We start from the raw sequence: 22,510 nt of genomic DNA on the forward strand, positions 1-22,510 counted from the left end.
AACTCATACACACTCACAATTTCATAAAAAAGAAGAAACGGAAGAAAGACAAAGGTGGGAAGGGGAGAAGGGAGGGAAAGAAGGAAAAAGAAGAGGAGAGGGGATGAGAGGAGAGAAGAAGGGTTAGTAGGGGAGGGAGGAGAGAAGAGAGGAAAAGGAAGGACAAGGGAGGAAGAAGAGGAGAGGGGAGGGAAGAGAAGAGAGAAGAAGGAAAGAGGGGAGGGAAGAGAAGAGAGGAGAGGGGAGGGAGGAGAGAGGAAGGGAGGGTAAAGAGGAATAAAGGGGAGGGGAGAGGAGGAAAGAAGATGGGAGGAGAGGAGAAGATGGGAAAGGAGGGGAGGATGGGAAAGAAGGGGAGGAAAGAAGGGAGAGGAAGGAAAGGAAGGAGAGGATGGGAGAAGAAGAGAAGGGAAGGAAGGGGAGGAGAGGAGAGGAGAGGAGAGGAGAGAAGGATAGCAGTCTGCTCACCCACCTCTGAGAGAAGTCAACCCATGACCTTGGCCTCAGTTGACACTACTCTGAGTTCCACAGGGAAACAAAGACACAGCATGAAGTTCACTTCCTCTGAAACCACTTGGACTGCTGTGGCAATCCTCACTCCCTAACTCACAAGTCCAAATGTCTCTGAGCGGACAGACAGGATCTCAACACACATTTAGTCATGCTTTCATATTTATTTCCATCAAAGAGCTGTGCTATTTACTTGGCCAGATAATTGGAAATGAATACCTTACCAAGCCTTCCAAGTGTGTGTAGCCTTCATCATTTACAAAATACTTTAACTGTCAAGGCATAGAACCTTGTTTTTAACTGAAGTGATGATCTGGGAAAGCCCTTTGGCTGCCAGAAATCAGATTTGACGCAGGCTCTGTACTGACTTTGAATGTGACACATTTCAGTGTTGTCAGAGAGGAGGGTCGCCGGACAGAAGCATTGATCGCTCTTGTTGTTGTTGGCTCCACAGTGTAATTCCAGGGTTTTGTTCCATTCTATATTTAGCCATGCTTGCTGTTAAGAATACTTTCATATCCTTGACCCTTGATGTGTGGACTTTTTTTTTTCCTGGGGCGGGGTGGAGGAAATAAAACATTTCAAACTTTCACATTAATGTTGGGAAAGTACAACCCTCAAAAATGTGGCAGTTTCTAAAGTCTTAGCCAGGAACTAACCAGCCAGAAGTTTACATTACAAATAAAGCCCACTCATTATGCCAGGGAAGCATGTCAAAGGTTGGTAGTCAGGCTGGCCAAGTGCAAACATTTCCTGAAGAATTAGAATTCTCAAGTAATGCATCCCAGCTGTTACCTTCAGAAACAGGGAGGCAAAACGGTTTGGTAATCTCAGGATAAAATAAGACAGAAATCCAAAATATAATTAAAAGCATGTGGCGAACAGTGTTCCAAACCTCAAATGATCTCCAGGCTGGTTCCTCTCCCTAATCTCACCCTACATTGATTAATCCCATGAGAGTCTGAAGGTTTTGAACCGCACGATTTCTACCAGGGTTGAATTCCCTACAGCTGATCCTCGGGGCTTGCCTTCCCTTGTAGCTGCCATTTCCCTCCAGCCTGGAGCTTCCCAGTTTCTACCCTGCTGACATTTGAGGCCATCTAGTTCTTTGCTGAGGGAAAGAGAAGTTGTCCTATGTAGCAGCCTCTCCAGCCTCTGCCCATGAGATGTTAGAAGTTCCCTCCAGTCAATGGCAACCAAACACATCTCCAGATATGGCCACATGTTCCTTAGGTAAGCTGAGAACCCCTGTTAACCCCTTCATGGCCAATTCTAATCTTCACCAGGACTCAACATAGTATCTACTGGGTGTCTCTGTGCTAATGTGACCTGTGCTGGGTATCTCTGTGCTAATGTGACCTGCCCACACTCTGTACAAAAGTAACCAATTAAAGCCACAAGAGTGATTTCTGAACACCTCTAGCATTGTGGGGATTTAATAAATGTCATATATGTCTATAAATATTAGAAGACTATCTGTAGGGGGTGGTTTTAGGGGCAAGGGCAAAGTTCAGAATATCCTGAAAGTCCCCTTTGCAGAATTTGCTTAATTTCCTGGCTGGACAGGAAGGATGAGCAGAAAGAAAGGCATGTGAATGCACACGAATACAAAGAAATGTAAATCATTTCATTATCACAGGAGAAGTGTTTTCCCCTTTTATTGATGAGCTAGGCATAGAGGGGGGAAATGCAAGAATGTGCTTAAATGAGAAACAGTAAAGAATGAAATGAAGAGATTAGTGGCTCACTCTCACCATATTTTGACAGTTACAATGAAGTCATTTGCCTCCTGATAAATGTTTCTGAAACTACGTGGTGCTAACTGCTCTCCCATCCTTTAGCTGGAAATAGATTTACACATTGAAGAGCTTTTTAAATTTTAATTTTAAGTCCTTTTATAAATTCCAATTTTATTAATCTCTACTATAAATCATAATTTATGAGCCCCGATGCTCAGAGGGCCTTGGGGTTCTCACTCACACGGGAAAGTGAATGTCACCCGGTACTTCACTAGATGCAGCTTGGATGCAGAAGAGCCTAATGCCATGCCACTCAGCTGGAGCTGAAGCTAAGCCCACAAGACAAGCCTCTATTGAGAGGAGAAATTCAAGGCTTAGGAGAGAACGCAGCCAGTAAAGTGCTTGCATTGCAAGTATGAGGACCCGAGTTTGATCCTCAGAACCCACGTAAGAAACCTCCTGGTGTAATGATGCACAATGGTGCATTTTGCGCCATGGTTTAACGGGAGGCAGAGACAGTCAGGTCACTGGAAACTGACTGACAGTTAGCCCAGCCTACCCTGTGAAGCTTCTGGCCAATGAGAAACCCTGACTCTAACAGAAGGCTGAAACTATATATGCACACATGTATACCAGCACACCACATGCATATTGCTGTGTGCCTCACACACATACTTGTGTGTAGGCACATGCACACACATCAAGGAACAGCACATGGCTAGGGATAGATGTCAGTTAGAGCACTTGCCAAGTATTTGTCAGGACCTGTGTTCCAAACTAAGAACTACAAAAATAAGAAACAAAATGAAACCTTAAATAGAAATCTAATTTTCAAAGGGGGGGCATTGAGTTGGTGAGAGGAACTGTGGGTTTGATCTTGTCTGCATCAGAAACTCTTAGTTGTCTCCGCACAAGCTGAGACTCCCCTTGCTTTCATTTATCTGTTTTGTTTTCCGTCTTCCCTTTCTACTTTCTGAGTCCCTGCTCCCCGGGACAGTGATTGCAGGCCACTTGGGTGACGCCCCCCCTGGCTTCCCACATTTGTGCTGTGCTCCCTCGTCTCCACAGATGGACAGCCCCTGGGACCACAAGTGTTGGATGCTTTCCAGAGATAAAGGAGTCACCCTCCAGAAGGTTGGCAGAAATGTCACTCCCTAAAGATGTTTTGCACCTACATTTGTCAGTGAGGAACCAGTGTTGCTTTGACCGGTCCCTCCCCAAAGTACCACTGTTCCTATCCAACTGTTCACAGCATAGGAGGTACGGCATGTGTTCAGGAGACCAGATACAACATGAAGAGATGTCAGAACAGTTCCAAGGATGGAAAGATCTTTGTTAATATGCCTGTGCTCCTGAAGGCAAGAGAAAATGAAAAAGGTCCTTTTTTTCAACACAGTCACAGGATCTTAGGTCTTTTGGGATATGGAATAAGCCAAGCATCCTTGGCTCATGTTCTGATTCACTTTGAAGAGTGTCTTAGTCCATGTGAGCTTGGTCCATGTAACAGAGAGAACAGCATAGACCAGGAGGCTGATAGGCAGCTGAAATTGTTCATGGTTTTGGAGGGTGGGAGTCCAACATGAAAGTGCCTCGGTGTTTAGGGGGCTGCTTCCTGGTTCATGGACGCTCCTCTGCTCACTGTGTCCTAACATGGAAGAATGGATGAAGGCTTTCTCTACAGTCTCTTTGATGAAGGCACTGATCTCACTAGTGGTCCACTCTCTTGACCCAACTCCCAAGGGCATAATACCATCTGCCTCCTAATACCATCCCTTCGGGGGTTAGAATTTCAGTACATGGATTTGGAGCAGACACAAATGTATAGTCCAGAGCAAATAGCCTTTCCTCTTGATCCATCCCAAATGGGAAGTGAATAACAGACAGACCAAGGTCCTCAACTGAGTGGCAGAACTGCATCCCCAGACAATGGTGCTGTTGGGCCATTTGTCTCTCCACCAGCACCTGGTAACCTAAGGGAATGATTGCTTTTCTTTCATAGAGTGGGAGATTCCTATGGAAAGTCTCCTAGGCTCATCTGCTGTCCAGCCCCTGAGTTTCCCTGGATCACACACAATGGTCTGAGACTTCCAGGCCAGCACCTTCTTGGCAGAAACTATATTCACTTTCTGATACATGTTCAGTAAAAGACCTTGCATGCTGTTTGACACAACCCGAGTGTGCTGCTTGCTGGCTTGGACAAAAGGAAAACCTAAGAAATGGTTCTGCCAAAGCCATGGTAGAATCAGGGAGACAGAAGAGGGAGAAACCTGTAAGAGATGGGCTACAAAGAGATGGACTATTTTTCTTGCAATAAATGGGAAATAAAAAGCATAGACTCTGAAGGCCCAGCTATCTTTATTAATACAGAGTTCAGTGGCAACTGACTAATATGAGAGATGAACCAGCATGTCTAATGAGCAGAGAAACATTTCCAGGTGGCTATCAAACCCACATACGGAGCTGCTGAGCTGCTTAGAACACCAATAAGAAAAGTGTGTCTCTGGTTTGTCAAGGAAAAAGTTGAGACTTTCTTTGAAGTGTGTCATCCACTTGCAGGAAAGAGGCATTCTTGCACTTCTGCTGGCTCACATAGATGCTTATGGTCTGCAGCTGCCAGAGTCTGTTCCTTGTTCTGACACTCATGAGATTTACAGATAAGATTAAAAAAAAAAAGGTCTACGTTTCTTGGATCTGTGCTCACTGAGACCCTTAAGAGAAGTGTCCTTCCACATTTCTTACTTCTTTAATGCTATCTTAAACTGTGCTCTTTTCATTTTATTTTGTTTTGTTTTCTTGTCATAAAATGCCTACTTTCCCCCCACAGTATGAAATTTCAATTAACCACAGAGAGATGCTTCTGGTATTCTGTAGTACTAGTGTGCATGTGTGTGTGTGTGTGTGTGTGTGTGTGTGTGTTTAGGCACATGCATGTACGTGGGGAGTCCAGAGGTCAAAGTGCCCTTCCTTAGGAGCCATCCACTTTGTTTTGTAAGTCAGAGTTTTTCACAGGAACCCAGGTCTCACTGGCTAGTCTGGCACTGCCCCCCAGGGATCCTCCTGTCTCTGCCTCCCCAGCACTGGGCTTACAAGCATTCATACCACCACTGCCAGCTTCATGTGTGGCTATCAGGGATCATAGTCTGCATGCTGGTGTGACCAGTGATTCACCAGCTGAACCCCTTCCTCTGCCCCCCACCCCCATGGCACTCTGTTAGATCAGACCATGTACATTGTAATGTGTCATAGTTGTGGTGTGTCTCTTCCCTTTGTTGATTATGGCTGGTGTGGTTTCTTCGCCTATGAGATACAGGCTGTCAGACATGAGGGATGTCCCCAGAGAGGTGTATGGATGGTGGTTCTGTATTTTACCCAGCTTTCTGCTTCCCTTATTGCCCCTAAGGATAAGCTCTCCCCTTGTCCTTCCCTCCCTCCATACCTTCCTCCCTCTCTCACTTGTCTCAGTCTTTGAGGATGCCAGATTCCTTCTGTCTTTGTCAGCTCCACTAGAGAAAGTGGTATGAGCAAGAGGCAGCCACTTTGGCCATGACTAACCAAATGTCAACAACAACAACAACAAAAATAAAAATTTCTCCATATACCCAACCTTCAAGAAAAAATATTTTAGTGTACAAACACACATCCATAATATTAAGTAAAAAATACATGATGAAACTGGGCATGGTGGCACAAGCCTTCAATCTCAAACTTTGAGAGAATCAAGGCAGGAGGTTTGTGCATTTGGGACAGGGGAGAGAGAGAGAAATAAAGAAAGATAATGAAAAAAGGGACAGAGGCAGAGAGAAAGGAGGGAGGAAGAAAAAGAAAAACAGAAAAGGCAAACATGGCAAAAGCTCAAGACCAGCCAAGAACGTGACCCAGCTACCAGCAGTAACAGAGCCAGTGCAATCTGGAGTAATGCTTGGGAAATGGGGCCCTGCTCCTGGGGGAAATTGAGTCAGGCTGCCCGTCCTTCTCCACTTGCAGCCCAGCATGGCATGTGCAGAGTCACCAGCTGAATAGAATATTCTGGACCCGCATAGCATACCCAGGGCATGGAGACAGAGGGAACTGTGTGTCGTATGGAAAATAATGGGGGAAAAGAGACACTATAGACATTTCGCTTAAAAAAGAAATGAGTAGGACATGAGCGGTTCTGTATCCCTGCTTCGCCAGAAGTGACTTCCGCATGTCACGTGCTGTGCTGAGCGCCAGGGAAAGGAGAGCAAAGCTGAGAACCAGGATTTCAGAGAATTTAGATCTTCGGTGGATCCCAAGAAAAAGGGTTTCCTACACTGCATGGAATTCACGTTAGAAACCCTTTCTTCTCAACTGTAATATAAAAAGAGGCTATTTGCCTCACTGTTTCCCAATTCTTCATCTCTATGCTCTTATTTCACTGATCTTTATCCTATTCCCTCAAGAAGAGACCATCACATTTCCATTGTGAGATGGGCAGTGACTTAAGACATGAAGGGGAGCCCAAAGGTGTGGGGAAGACAAATCCATTTGACAAGGTGACAGGTCAACATTAAGACATGAGCAGGAACAGGACCTTGGTATGCAGCAAGGCCCTTTGGAAAGAGAGAATGGATGGTAATTCTTCAAGGGAGAATAGATATTAATTCAGGCTCTCACTGGCTGGAGCCACCCAGCACAACATGGAAGATGGAGGGAAATGGCATGGAGCCAGGGGTCAAGTGACCCTAGCCACCATCTATCTCTGGGTCCTTGAACAACTCACTGGTCTCTTCAGGGTCAACTTTCTGTCCTGGTAGTGTATATCCAGACTGAATTGCCTCCAAACTACTTCTCCCCCTCCCCCCAAACCACCACAACTTAAGCTAAAATATTAGGAAGAGTTCCACAGAATTGTATAACTGAGGTTGAGATCAAATGCAAGGGATTCTGTGCTGTGCTTGTAATTCTGCACTGTGATGTTGCTTATTCAAGTGTTTATTCCTTGCAAGGACATCTCCAAAAGCTGGAATCCATTTACCCAGCTCTTTCCTCCTCGTATCATTGTAATTTTCTGGGTGGTCCTCTTTGCACGGGACTGTGTGTGTGTGTTTGGTTGTTTGTTTTTACCAATAGATTATCAAGAACCACTTGCTGCCAGATAAAGACAGACAAAGCAGACCTGGGAGAGAAACAATCCCAGAGTCTGTGGCCAAGCCTCATGGGTACCGCTGTACACGGAGGTGACAGCTTCCTCCTGGTTCTTTAGAAGGCTCACACAGAAAACTTCACTAATGTGGTTATCTAGAGGAGACCAGAATTATCAAACACTTAGCCAGGAAGAGAGATTGTAGTGTGAGCCTGCTCTGTCACTCACCACTCTATAGCTCTAAGCCAGAACCACAGAAGCCTCCAGAGCCAGTGCTGCCTGAGATTTGAGCGAGGTGTGATAAGGAAGCAGCCCCGCGCTCAGCTTTGCCTAGGGGAATTTTAAGCTGGAAACCCTCCATGGACACTGCAGAGCCCTCCCTGCCTTCTCAGTCACTCCGAACGCTGCACAGACTTCACTTATCTCTCCCTTCCAGAAACACAGAGCATTTTTCTCGTAGAAAAAGATAATCCTCACTATATGTACGTCTCAGTACCGAACAGTCAGGATGATCAGAGCTAACAGTTGCCACTGCTTATTATGGACTAGCCTCAGGGCTGTGTGATCTTCATGGGATGTCCCATTTAATCCTCACAACAACCCCATGAGAGAGACATTGGTGTGCCCATTTTGTAGACGAGAAATTCAAGGCTCTGAAATTTTTACTAAATTTCCCCAAGCAGAGAGCTAGTGAGCAAGTTTCAGATGCCCAGAGAGGCAGAGTCCAGATCCACATCCTGCCTCCCCCACTGTGTGTGTGTGTATGTGTGTGTGTGTGTGTGTGTATTAGAATATGAGTATGTGCTCATGTTTGCCTGTTCTTGGACCAGAGTATTGGCATTGGGTGTCTTTCTTATCAACCACCTTATATTTTGACAGTGTCTCTCACTGAACCCAGAGCTAACCAACTGGCTAGACTGCCTGGCCAGTGAGCCCTGGGGATTCATCTTTCTTTGCCTATCCCTGCCTTCGGGTTATAGACACACTCCATCCTGCCTAGCTTCTATGTGAGTGCTGGGGATGTAAATTCAGGTCCTTGTGCCCGCACAGTAGGCACTTTATTGAAATGCGCTGAAATACAGCCCACATCCTCTTTTCCTCCATCTGCCTATTGAGTATTAAATATGAACAAGGATTAAATATTTACCTCAGGTCTTAACTGAAAATGACTCTGAGCCAGTATTGGAGAGCAGGCTGCAGCCCCTGGGATGTGGGTTGCTCTTCACCTCTGTCTTTTTCACATAGTTCAATGAGGCTAAATCGCAGGGTGACTGGATTGTTCTGATGCTCTCAGCCAAGGGGTGGGGGCATCAGTTTCTTTCTTTATGCACTCATGTTCACTCTGGGAGTGACAATACTGTTTACTGTCAGAGGTCACCATGGAAAACCTCGCAGGCGGACAGCGGGACCATGGTGCAGGCAGGCTTCACTTGGAGGCTGCATGAAATGTCTCTATAGGCCAGCTATACCAGTACTTCAGAGTACCCGTCAGCAAGAACTCAGCCTGGAGAACACACAGGAACCTTCCGGACTGCCTGCCAATTATTCCACAGAGAAAGGGGAGGGAACGGACAAATGGCAAAGTATGAGGCTGTCGCTCTGGTAGCAGGATTATGGAAATTTTACATTTTGTATGTCAAATGGTAACTTAATTCAAAAATAGAAAATTGCTGCAGGCTGTCATCATTCCACAGTCATCCGAAGCCTGCTGGGCAGCCCAGCACTCCTACAAATAATAGTGAAATGAACAGTGAGAAGAGCAGAATGGCCCTGCATGGGAAGGGAAGAATCTCCAGCCTGTCCCTGGCTTTCAGGTCCCTGGCTTTCAGGTCCGTTTCTGATCTACCATCAAATGCTCAACCATGTTTGTGTCAAACTAGAGGCTCAACAAAATTAAAGATTCCCTAAGAAGTACGACTTATGTTTCTCAGTATCCTCTTACTCATCTCTGAACATGCAGGAAGGAAAAAGGACTTTCTTTGTTGTATTTTATTTGGTGTATGTGTATATGTGATGTGTATGTATGTATGTGTGTGTGTTACGTGCAGGTTTGCATGCAAGTGCATATACATGGAGGTCAGAGAGTGTTGTCGCTTCCTAGACTGGAAGCTCACCGTTTCCACTAGATTGGCTGGCCAATAAGTGCCAGCAAGCCCCAGGGTCCTGTCCCCACCACCCCAGTACCAGGCTTACAGGCATGCACCACCTTGGAGAGCTTTTCACATGGGTTCTGGAGATTGAACCCAGGTCATCTTGTTTGTGCTGCAAGCACTTGACAAACAGAGCCATCCCCCAGCCCAACTGCACTCCTTGATGGGCAAAGTCCTCTATAGGTTGTGCCCACCAGGCCATCTGCACTGGCTGGGCAGTCCTGTTGGCCTGTAGCACTGAAGCAGATGGAAGGGTGGCCAAGCACAGTACCCAGGAGTGTTCTGTCCAGTGCCCAGCCACAGCTTTCCTGTTTCTCCCAGCTGCCACCAGCCAGCACTTTGTGTAACGGGGAAAGGTGCAATAGGAGACCACACAGTCCTTACTTATCTCAGTATGCTGAAAGAAACGAGGAAGAGCCACTGAAATAGAAAGGCACACTCTTCTCCAAGAAAGGTCTTTCTGCTTTAATTCCTTGATTAGAAAAGAGACAACATTTAGATCATTTGCCAAGATGTAAATGCCAACCCAAAAACTCACATGGACATTTTGATTTTCTTTGATTAGAGTTCAGAGTTCAAGATTTTTTTTTTAAGTAGTAGAGAAAAACAGTTGTGAAATCAGCTGTATCAAGTGTAATCATCCGTTCACGTCCGGCCAAACTTCTACTTTTTAAAATAGATTGCTGAGCTGTAATTTTAAAGCCTGAATGCAATGTAGTAGGATTGTAGAAATGGGACTCTAAAAATGAAACCAGGAGAAAATCAGTGGCGGCTCTTAATACCTCCAGCTTAATTTAAATGTTGCAAAAGAATTTAAATCTTTTGAACTTTCAGCACTGCCAACAACTTTAGAATCTAAAGAGTGAATTGTGCTCATTTTCACCGGTTGCCATGAAGTGACATCTTTCTCCTCTGTGTGAACAGCCTCTGCAGGCTTCCAGAATCTACGGAGGCTTGGCATTCTTCATGCTAGCTTCACTGTTAAACGAAGACCTCCCTGGGGGAAGGAGAGACGGCTCAGTCAGTACAGTGCTTGCTGCATAAGCAGAGGGACCTGAGTTCAGATCCCCAGCAACCATGTGAATGCTGGACACAGTGATCCTGGGCTACACAGGCAGACCCTGTCTTAAAAATTAATTTTAAATGAATTAAACCAGAAAGAAATACAAGTATTTACTTACTTACTTAGAAAAAAATAGGAAACACATGCTTCTTGCTCCTTTGTTCTCTAAGCTTCAAACCGGTGCCTCAACTTCCCAGGAGGGACTTGATATCCAGGTTTCTGGCCACAGCCCAACACATTTCCCCCGTCACATAATAAAACAAGAAATATGAAATAACACACAAAAAGGCGCCAAATTAATTAATTAAAATAAGTATATGCATCAGTACAGAACATGCAAAGATCTTTTTATTCCTCAAACAATACAGTGGACCAAGTACTTACGCATCACATACAGTGTGTAAGATGGTGTAAGTACTCCAGAGTGATCTAAACTGAGTTTCTTAACCTGCGAGTAGTGACTCCATGGTCCCGCGCTCAAACGAAGATCGTGAGAGTAGCAGCAAGCACCTTTACTGACTGAGCCACGTCCTTGACTTGTTTAAAAGGTGGTGTTGCTGCTGTGGTTGTCTAATGTAATTCAGACTGTGCTTCAAACTCAACGTACAGCTGAAAACTGTGATTTTAACACCTGATCCTCCTGCCTCTCCCTCCCAAGTGCTTGCATGACAGTCTCGTGTCACCACACCCAACTAACCCGAAATGTCTGCGCCAGCACTCACCAGTGTTTTAACCGTGAACACCGTGTGTCCATGTGGCATCGCACATGGCCGTCATGCCACATGACGCCTGTTGCCTTATGAATTGTCATCACACTACAGGACACTAACGAACCATCTGAAACTCTCCCGCGCTCAAGTCTGAGGCCCTTGTACATTACATATGACAGTGTTTCATAACACGAAAGATTTTACTTTCCCAGAAACATAAAGGTTTACTATGCTCCTACCATTAGTCTTTGGCATGTCACTAACTAAGGAGTGCATCTTTCAACTGTGCCATGCTGGTGTATTTGATCTTTTAAATTGCTGTTTCAATGGCCAACTTGAGTTTCATAGAAGATGATTACTACAGAAATTACACGTGAGGTTAGTAAAGAATCTTCGAAATTTTTCCAAGATGCCTCCAAATATAGTTCTGCCATTTTGTACCACATATTTTTATGAAGTGGCATTCTCAACATAGTTATGAAACTCAAATATTGATCATCTCTTCAGACTACAGATGCTCCAAATCCTGCAGTATCAAATATCCAGTCAAGAATTAAGTCCTTATTTAAAGAGAAACAAACACACCCATTCCATTAGTATTCATATTTGCTTTAGTTATTCATAAGTGACAAAATCATATGTATTTCAAAGAATTGTTTTAAAATAATTTTCTTTATGACTTATTATCCATAAATATTTAACTTAGATACCCGTTTTGTATGCCTATATACCTAAGGTTATCTAAAAGTTTACTGGATCAAAGGAGTCATCAGTGAATGAAGCTTAAGAACCCCCCATTGAAACTGTATGTAAAGGCTTGTGAGATGACGCAGAGGGTAAAGGCATTTGCCACCAAGCAGGATGGACGTGGACCCACATGGTGGAAAAAGAAAGCCATTTTCAAACTTTGAGCCTGTGTGTGTGTGCCCTGAAATCCATACATATTGCCTCTACAAATGCAAACATGCCCATATCCAGTCTCTTGGAAACTTCATTGTGAAGGGACCCAAGAACATGGGAACAAAACCAGATAGAAATCCATACAATGTGAGTTGATGGGCAATGCAACAAAGAAAATGAAATAACCGTGGGGGCTAGATAGACGTGGCAAGAAAAGGGATAGTTTTTACCAAGAAGCCAGAGAGTACTTTTCTTTGAGATACCTTGACACACCAGGAGATGCTATTGGGGGAGAGGGGGAAGTCCTCTGTGGCCTGGAGGTAGGACAATGAGCTCAATACAGAAAAAGAAGGAGGGAAGTATGAGAGGGGATGAGGTAGAGTGAGGAGGAGGTGATGAGATAATGGTGTTTTGAGACCTCTCTGTGACACTAGATGCTACTCTTCTCATTGTCTCTAAATGCTGTGTGTGTGTGTGTGCAGGTGTGTGTGTGTGTGTGTGTGTGTGTGTGTGTGTGTGTGTGTGTTTACATGGACATAGTGCACTTGCCTATGGAAGCCAGAGGATAACGTTCAGTATCATTCTTTGGGCACCATGTACCCCGAGAGACAGGGTCTCTCATTTGACTGCAATTCACTGGCCAGGCCAGGCTGGCTGGTGAGCAAGGCCCGGCACTCGGCCTGCCTCTGCCTCCCCAGTGCTGGAATTCCAAGCACAGGATACAATTCCTGTTCTGTTTTACATGAGTCCTGGAGCTTGAGCTCAGGTCCTCGTGGTTGCAAGGCCGCAGACCAAGCCTTTATTCTTCAATAGATGCCCAATGTGACCTGGCTTACAATCTTAAAGGACGCCTCGGAGGCCCGGATCTCTGTAGCCCAGACTGTTATGAACTAACCCTTGAGCAGACAGTGCAGTTCGCAGGAGGCTGTCAATAACACAGAGCTGAGGGAATGACAGCTCACCAGTCACATAGCAGCCTACACTGCCCTTCCCCTAAACCACTGCCAGCTTCTCTGATGGGTTTTTGGTATGATTGTCAGGCATCCACCTCTCCTATTATATTGCTCTGTGATTGGCAGGGGTAGCCATCTCCTTCCTGTCCCTTCAACACTGAACCATCCTTGAAGACAAGCTGTTAGCTTACTCAGCTCTCCAGGTGGTGATTTATCGACACTCTGCACAGGTCCCCATCCTAGGACTAACTAGGAATCGACAGCTCCTGCAGCAGCTGCTAGGACTGCTTCAGAACAGTAAGATGAAACACTTCCCGAAAACAAAAATAACAACTGATAAATACCCAAGATAGAGCAAGCCTACCTTTGTAAGAGTCTAAATAGAAAGAAAGAAAGAAAGAAAGAAAGAAAGAAAGAAAGAAAGAAAGAAAGAAAGAAAGAAAGAAAGAAAGAAAAAGAAAAAACAAATCTAATGTTTGTCAAAACCTGAGCACACATAATGTAAAAATAAAGCAAACATAGCAGTGGAAATGTGACATAGCTACTTTTTTTGTTCAAGAAGTGTTGTGGGGTGTGTGTGTGTGTGTGTGTGTGTGTGTGTGTGTGTGTGTGTGTGTTATGTGACTATTTGATCTGCCTCTATCACTCTCCATACTATTTTTTGAGATGGGGTCTCTCGCTGAACCTATAGCTCCATATTTCAGCTGGACTAGCTGGCCAGGGAGCTCTAGGGACCTTTCTGCTTCTGCACCCCCAACACTGGGGTCACAGACATGTGCTGCTAAGACAGCTTTTACACCAGTCCTGGGAACTGGACCTTAGGTCTTCAGGTTTGCTCAGCAAGCACGTCACTGACTGAACCATCTCTCCCCAGCTCTGCTTTGTTTTGTTTTACCGCTTGTTTGAGACAGGATCTCACATAGCCTTGGCTAGTCTTGAACTCATTGAGTTCAAGGCCATTAAACCCACTAATTTCCTGATCCTCCTGCCTCTGCCTCCCAAGTGCTGAGATAACAGGCAAGTGCTGCCATCACAGCGTGACAGAGCTGCTGGTAAAGCCTTATTATGGTCTGGTCAACTCTGGTAAAGGTGCTGGCTAGAACAAAAAGCATGTGCTTAACATGAGGTCAGACTGACATAGGCATTTAACCAACGCTCTCGTCTGGAGATAAGTGTACATGTGTGTGGGTATGTGAGAAATGTTGTCTTCCATTCCTTAGAAGAAAGGCCTGGCCAGTAGTGCTCAAATGTGAAGTACGACACCAGTGGAAGAGGCAAGGATCACACCCAGGAGCCTCTGCGGAGGCTGAGCTCTATGTTCCTTGGCAGTATGTCCAGGCCTTGGGTTTGGTTGACATCTAAAGAAGTGAGCCATTTGTCTGTGTATTCACTGGCTATTCTCTTAAGGTAAAAGAAGGACGTAAGTAAATATATTTAAGGGCGTGTACGCCTGGAAAGCCTCACTTGATGTGGTCCTTCCACACTACTCTCCCCCGCCATGCTGTTTACTGTGACCCGGATACGTGCTCCTTGTTTCTTTCAGGGAAAGTGCCTGCTTAGCCCAGGTTATCTGTATGGACGGTGTGCACCTCTCCATCCCATTTTTCTCACTTTTTACGATCAGTTTAACTAAAGAATACACTACTCTATTCGTGGTGGGTTATAATACTGAATGGCAAATCAATCCTGCTTTTTGAATACAGTCTACTTGTTACTAACAATTATCATAGGCTGAAGAAGTCATAAATAGCACAGACGTGGCAGGAAGAGATGACATTCCTGTCATGTGCTTCGGCGTAATGATTCCGTTCTGTTAACTGCGTCCTAGAGAGAGGAGAAAAATTACAGAGTGCTGAAATTGTTGGCTTTGAAATAATTTTTAACTGGTGTCACACAGTGTTGATTTTATGTCCTACTTGAGTGTTTACTAGTCAGAAGCAGTTTGATCCAGTTAGGAAAGGGGCAAGTCTGCGACTTTACCCTCAGCTTCTAGTGGTGGCATCAGGCCGATGAGGCATTTTCCTTGTAAAGCGGAGTTCTCTTGGCCGATGGATGAAAAACCGCGCTCTCCAGCCTCATAAAACGGGGAACCATCTGTCTATAGCCTGTGCTCATTTTCCTGCAACCTTGACTAGCAATCGGCTTTCTTCTAGAAAACAAGGGGATTGGATGTCTCCCGGCTCTGTGCGTTTTAATCTGTCTTAAGGCCCTGTGCAGCCCTTGGGCTTAAAGAACCCAGGCGCTCTGTTGCCATTTTACCTTACTTCTCTCAGTTTCGCTCATCCTCATGGGGATGGGCAGTTAAGTTACCCCTGTCTTGTTTAGCTCAATCTGCGAGAATAAGAGTCTGAGTTTCATAACTGTGTGTGGCTGTGCGCATCTGTGTGCGCATGCATGTGCAGGCCAGAAGACAATCTCGAGTCATTTGTCGAAAGCCACTCACCTCTCTGAAGACCAGGTTTCTCCCTGGCCTGGGACTCCACAGATAGGTTAGTCTAGCAAGGCTAGCCATGAGACTCCAGGGAGCTATGTTGTTTGTCTTCCCAATAATGGGATTACAAGCACATGCCATCAAACTAGGCTTTTTCACATGGGTTCTGGGCCTGGGACTCAGACTTCATGTTTTCAAGATAAGCACTCTGCTAACTGAGCCAAATCACCAGGCCTTCTATTCTCTTATAAAGGCACACATCGCATCCTGGAGGGCCCCACCCTTATGAGCTAAATCCAAATTTAACCTCCGAAGGGCCTACCACCTCACAGCATCATACTGAGGGTGAAATTTCAGATTATGAATTTGGGGTAGCACCAACATCGGGGGCATAGCAACAGACAGGGGGCAGAGAGAGTGATCGATCTATGCAGTGTGTTTCAGAGTGCTCCCTACCTCCCACGTTGCTGCCTACAGCCACCTCTTTCTCCTAAGGTGTTAAAAATGCAGAGATTTTGTATGATGACTGCCGTGTACATACTATGCCTGTGTCCCCTCCAAAGTCAGGTCAAGTCCCTAGTCCCTCATAAACAGGATTACAACCCTTAGAGAAGAGCCCCCCCCCCAAAAAAAAGGTCCCTCTTCTTTTCTGCCATGCTATTCTCTTCTTCCGTGGCTGCCTGCAAATGGGGAGAGAGACCTTGTTAGGACCTGAGCGGTCTGGCACCTTGAGTTCAGACTTCCACTTACCATGACCACACGAATTGTTATTACAATGTATTTGTTTGGGGAGGGGGTGTATGCTTTGATGCACATTCAGAGGTCAGAGGACAGCATGTAGGTAGGAATTGATTCCCTCCCTCCTACATGTGCATTCTGGGGACTGAACACGGGGCCCTCGCCATGGTGGGAAGCACATTTACTCACTAAGCCATCTAGCCAGCCCCAAATGGCTATCTTTCATGAACCACCCAGACTATCGCATCTTATTGCAGCAGACCAAGTAGCTAAATTTGGTCAAGTGGGATACATGGCCAGGCATGATTTTAGTTGCTCTTCTAGTGTTGAGGCATCTGTGCAGAACTAGTCACTTTTAAGCTTGCAGCAGAGTTCAAAAGAAAAAAATAAAAGTCAAACACTGAACAGAGAAAATGTCCCCCAAACCCAAACAAATGCAAAATATGCGTGGGAGAAACGAATGATCTTGTGTAGGCTAGATGGAGCCTGCTGGGGCATAGATTCGACACAATCTTCTTGAAACGCTCAAGATTTTGGAATAGGTGTTTTTCTCTTAACTGCTACATTGTATTACATAGTAAATAGAATGCAGACTATTGGTCATTTGAAGTGCTTTCTAAACTCTAAGTCTAGTGATACCTCTCTTTGACATAGCTATACTGTCAGAGACATTTCTGCATGTGTTTTCCTCTCTTGGACCCTTCCTTTCAAATCATTCATGCTGTTACTACCCAGAAATAAAGTAGGGCACATAACTGGAAAATACAGGAGTCTAGTTACTCATTAACTCATTAGCAGGATGATGGACGAGAGGCTTTCTGCGCAGAACAATGCCCAATTGGAGTTTAAACAAAGTCACAGACAGCTGGCTTGCATACAGCTCATCACGTTGAGACAGGGCTGCTCTTTCAGTCTTTTTTGGCTAAGAGAACTCCCTAAACCTTGAATGCCATACTGGATGCCATCCTTGAAGCTCACAGGTCTAATGGAAATTGTAAGCAGGTGAGAAACAAATACAGGAGATTCCAGAATGGACTACACAGCGGTCACATGAAACGACTTGGGCATGAATGAAGAATTGGGAAAGATTTGAAATTTAAATATTCGGAATCCTCATGGGTGGGGATATGTCAAGACAGGATATTATTGTGTCGTGTGGTAGTGTGTGTTTGAGAGGGACACACCCCTCATAGGCTCAGCTAGGATGAGACCTCATTGGAGGGAGCTGGTCCCTGGAGGTGGCCTCGAGGTTCCTTAGCTCAGCCCAGCGTCTCTCTTCTCCCTCACCGGATCCATACTTCTGCTTGTTATTCTTTCCCTGTTATGGTGGGTTTCACCCCCTGAAACTCTGAGCCAAAAGAAACCCTCTACCATAAGTTTTTCTTGATATTGTATTTGGTCACAAGAATAGAGAAAGTAACTAACACAGCATCCTAAGCTGTTCAGACCGTAGATGCCATGTGCCACTCAGTCATGCAACGAGGATTGACTGATCCCTGTCTGTGCCTGATACTAGTACTGGTCACAGATCTGAAGATGGAGAGAGGAGAAAACAGATGAAAACCACCCACTGTGGACATCCATGTCAGGTACAGAGAAATATACAATCTACGAATAAGTAAAACAGAGCATTGGGTGGAGAGGACAGAAATGGATAAAGCCAGGGTAAAGAGAAAGTGTTGGAACCATGGTAGGTGGGACGTATCTTTCGCACTAGCAGGCCAGTTAGATTCTCTGAATGGGAGAAGTTCTCTGGGAAAGACAACTGCCCTAGTTAGGTCACTATGCTGTGATGAAACACCATGACCAGAGCAAGTTGAGAGAAAAGGGTTTTTTCACCTTACACTTCCAAATCACTGCTCGCCTGTCATTGAAGAAAGCCAGGACAGAAATTCAAACAGGGCAGGATGTGGAGGCAGGAGCTGATGCAGAGGCCATGGAGAAATGGTACTTACCCAGGGATGGCATCACCCACAGGACGCTGTGCCCTCCCCACCAGTCACTAACTAAGAAAATGCCCTACAGCAGAATCTTATGGCGTGGTTTTCTCAATCAAGGTTCGCCTCCTTTCAGATGACTGTGTCAAGTTAACATAAAAGTAGCCAGCACAGTCAGTAACTAATTGCTCTTTTTAGAGTGCTTTATAGTTTGCAGTGCATCTGCACTCTCTGCCTAGTTTAATTGTAGCATCAGTGATAAAACTAATGAGCAGAAATGGATTAAACAGCCCAGCTAAGGCCACCCACCCAACAGCCCGCCACTGCCTGGTTATGGCCCAGATTTTCCACTTTCTCTTTCTAACAGTGTGGAGAGTGTTTGTCTGTGGCAACCCTGCCAGTGGCAGAGCCACTCTGTCATGGAGTTTGATGTTTATGGGTACTGGCTGATGGTGCTGGTTTCTCCCAAGGGATCAGTAAAAGTATCGTTAGGAAATAGAATCTGTGGTTAGCATTACAATGCGAAAGAGTAGAACTGGGTGACACTACAGAGTCCTCACCTTGCCAGCGTCAGCACCCTGTATCATCCCATAACAATAAACAAACACACACAAAGAAGCAATCAACAACCCTAACTGAAAAGCTGGTGTCATTTCTGTAAGGTGCTGACCCACAAGAGCAGACCAACAATGGGCGACATTGAAGTAGGACCAATCCTCAGGTCCCTGTCCTCTAAAAAGGGCATAATACCTGCCCTGAAGAGTCATTACAGGGATTGTATAAATTTAGAATAAGTGTTTGTTTGTTTGTTTGTTTGTTTGTTTGGAATGCCATGTTGCCTAGGCAATGAGTAGCAGTTAATCTCGTCATTGGATATTCCTTTCAGGGCAATAAAGGCAATGATCCCCAAAATCTAGACAGTGCGTGGGCAGGACTGGGCCACCACAGCAAAGAGAGAGTAAAGCCAGGAGCCCAGGAGCATCTGGCAGTAAAGACTGACCCATATGGACTTAGAAAGGCAGAAAGTATGTCCAACATAGAGTCTACAGTGGGTACCAGGCAGACTGCAGTGAGAGACCCTGTGACAGAGCTGAAGGACTCTCTGACCCAGTGGGGGGAAGACATATAAGATCTTCTAAAGTTCCTCATGCCAAATCCGCGGGTGACCACAGTGAATCAGGAAATCTCAGAACACACAGGGGTGGCTTCCATTTTGAACGGAACTTTTCTTCTCTAGTTGACCTGACGTCCACGCCTTCAGAAGTGGCAAGATTCGGACAATGTTGGGTTTGTTTCCAGAGTACAAATTACTAGTGTTGGGAAACCACAGTGCCTGAGCCAGCTGACCTACTGGAACTTTTTGATTATACCATCTGTTCTGACTTGGGAGCCAGAAAGAACCTCTGGGGTCAGGGGTCCAGGGGCCTGCAAGGACTAGGGATTCCCACCACAGCAGGGTCACAGGTGACAAGGGGCCTAGACAGGAACTTCCCAACAATGTAGGTAATTTCCCACAGAAAGATATCTACCTGTGGCCCATCAGGGCTGGATAAAGCCCCCCTTGCAGTTGCTATGAACTCCACCCTCTGAAACTCCACTCGCATTACCTATTTAGCTGCCTGTGCTGGCTCAAACCACGAAGAACAACTCTATAGGTAGCTCGCGATGTTTTTCTCTCTGCTGAGCCTAGGCTTTGGGAAACTAAATGCCCCAGTCCCATGAACCATCAAAATTGGATCAACCCTGATTGCTGTCACCTTAACATAGATGGATTTACAACTCCCCCCAAAATGTTGTCCAGGGAACTCAACTCAGTGTAGTGCCTCAGATGCATTATGAAAACCGAGGTCTTATTAACACATGATGAAACTATTATCTCATTAACACAGTGGTGTGGCTTATTCCATATTCTAATACTGCATTTGGGAGCTGATCATACAACATTGTAAGCCCCTAGGTTCTAGTCAGTAAAATTCAAGTTCTTAAAAAAAAAAAAAATACTAACTGCTGTGGTTGATTCAGGCAAACCTGTATATCATGTTGTCAAATATATCATTTTCTTTCTTCCAATTGTTTGGATCCTTTTTTTTTTTTATTTAAAGCACTCTTCTTTTTTGCCACATGAACAATTTTTTTCCTCTTTTTTTAATTATTATTATTAATTACACTTTATTCATTTTGTATCCCCCCATAAGCCCCTCCCTCCTCCTTTCCCAATCCCACCTTACCTCCCCTTTCTGTATGCATGCTCCTCCCCACGTCCACTGATAGGGGAGGTCCTCCTCTCCTTCCTTCTCATCTTAGTCTATCAGATCACATAAGGAATGGCTGCATTGTCTTCTTCTGTGACCTGGTAAGGCTGCTCCCCCCTCAGGGGGAGGTGATCAAAGAGCAGGCCAATCAGTTTATGTCAGAGGCAGTCCCTCTTCCCATTACCATGGAACCCACTTGGACACTAAACTGCCATGGGCTACATCTGTGCAGGGGTTCTAGGTTATCTCCATGAATAGTCACATGAACAATTTGATTTGAAAATTTGGTCAATGGCTTAAAACAAATATGTATTAGTATGTAAATAGACATAGTCCTGTGGCACATAGCCAGAGACCAGTAGAGCTCTATTAGTGTTGTTAATATTACCACACTTCCCAAACTGGCCTTAATATTCAACAGCATTAGGTTATTATGCTGTTGCTGTTGGGAACATTATTCATCAGTTATTGTTTTATATTATTCTGGTAATTAACACTTTTGGCTTTTTTTTTTTTTTTTTTTTTTTTTTTTTGACAGCGTCTCATTATACAGCTCAGGCTATCCAAACTCATTATATAGCCAAAGCTGACCTCAAACTTACAATCCCCCTGCCTCAGCCTCCTGAGTACTAGAAGTACTGGTGTGTGGCCACCATGCCCAGGTCAGTGGACATTCTTTAAGTGTGGCTGTGCTGCCAGTTACAGTCCCTCTATGGTAAGGACATAGGTTTTTGTTTTGTCCTCAATTATTTCATGAGAAATTTTATAAAAATCTCTTACTGAAACCAAAATATTTTCTTCTCCATAGTCCTAACAAAGAGAAAGACAGGTCAGTGTTTACCCCAGCTTCAGACAACAGATTTTGGACTATTTACCATAAAAAAATAAACACAAAAATGGGAAGCATTTGGCTCATTCTGTTTGGTTTTTTTTTTTTAATAAAAACAACTGTGTTAATTTTCGTTAGTCCTTGGAGCTATCAATTTTATGCCCCAAGAGTTTTGCTCTGTTCCTCAGCAATCATCAATAGAGATTCCCTGCCACATGGAAACTTACCTCTGTTTAGACTTCTGCAGGTGAAAATATCAAAATGTGCATCTTCTTACATGTGGAGCCTGAGCTCTTGCCTATCAGTGCAATACTTCTTAAGCTTCGAAGTTGTGGGGCTGAATATGGGAACAGTAAAAGTTCTCTGAAGGTACAGCCACCAAAATTTGGCTGAGATGAAAAGCCTAATGAGTGTGCCGCCCAGGTATGTCTGCCTAGATTCACCCACGTGGCACTCTGTGACTTCACTGCAGCATTGGTTGTACTTGTCGTTCTTGTTATAGTGGCTTAGGGTCTGGGGAGAGACACTCTCACGTGGTGTAGGCTAGCCTTAAACTTGCTGTGCAGCCAAGATATCTTTAAATCCTCCTGCCTCTGCCTCCAATCCCTGGAGTTGCAGGCATGGGCTATCATACCCAGCCGTGGCCCTGATTATGAACATACTGCATACAGACTTACCACACGGTGTATGTTATCTCTGCACAACACCAAGGAACCCTGCCTGAACCACCTCAGCTCATTCAGGACTGCTGCTCACACTCTGCGGTTTTCTTTGCGTTTTCCCAGACTTTGGTTGGATTCTTGGTCTCTTTGTGTTTGTTCTACCTAACGGAAATTGACAGTTCATCTCCACAAGCTCAGAATGACCCTTGTTCCTGGGTGAAAAAAGGGTTATGCTCAGAACACCGATTTTCTTTTAAGTTTTCGTTTTCTTACATATTTCCTTTAAAAGACAAGTTTTCAAACTAGATGTTTTTTCCCCACGAACCTCCCAGTGGTTTATAAGGTTGGTGTCCTTGGTAAATGATGCAGCAGTTGCTGGCATTTGTAGAAAGCAAAATCATTTAACACGGCCATGTATCCGTTACAGACGGGTGACCAGCAATATATATGATTATTACTTGGTTTGGAATGATGTTAAAGAGTCTATAAAACATTCTCATATTTCATTGAAAAAGATTTTTCTGTTATATTT

The 22,510-nt window shown here is 44.8% G+C and overlaps 1 protein-coding gene and 1 long non-coding RNA gene across 3 annotated transcripts in view; one reads left to right on the plus strand and one right to left on the minus strand.

Annotated features, from left to right (window-relative positions):
* The window catches only part of Frmd4a (FERM domain containing 4A), a 434,715-nt gene that overhangs the window by 196,942 nt on the left and 215,263 nt on the right, over positions 1-22,510 (plus strand). The gene's annotated exons all lie outside the window — the stretch shown is intronic.
* Positions 10,043-20,527, minus strand: LOC129666602 (uncharacterized). The gene is made up of 3 exons (XR_008718611.1): positions 20,464-20,527; positions 10,689-10,785; positions 10,043-10,500 (listed from the first exon to the last, which is right to left on the minus strand). It is a non-coding gene; the product is annotated as an uncharacterized LOC129666602 (long non-coding RNA).

Source organism: Psammomys obesus, unplaced genomic scaffold (genome assembly GCF_907164565.1).
Source record: "Psammomys obesus unplaced genomic scaffold, mPsaObe1.curated_primary_1811, whole genome shotgun sequence".
NCBI lineage: Eukaryota > Metazoa > Chordata > Mammalia > Rodentia > Muridae > Psammomys > Psammomys obesus.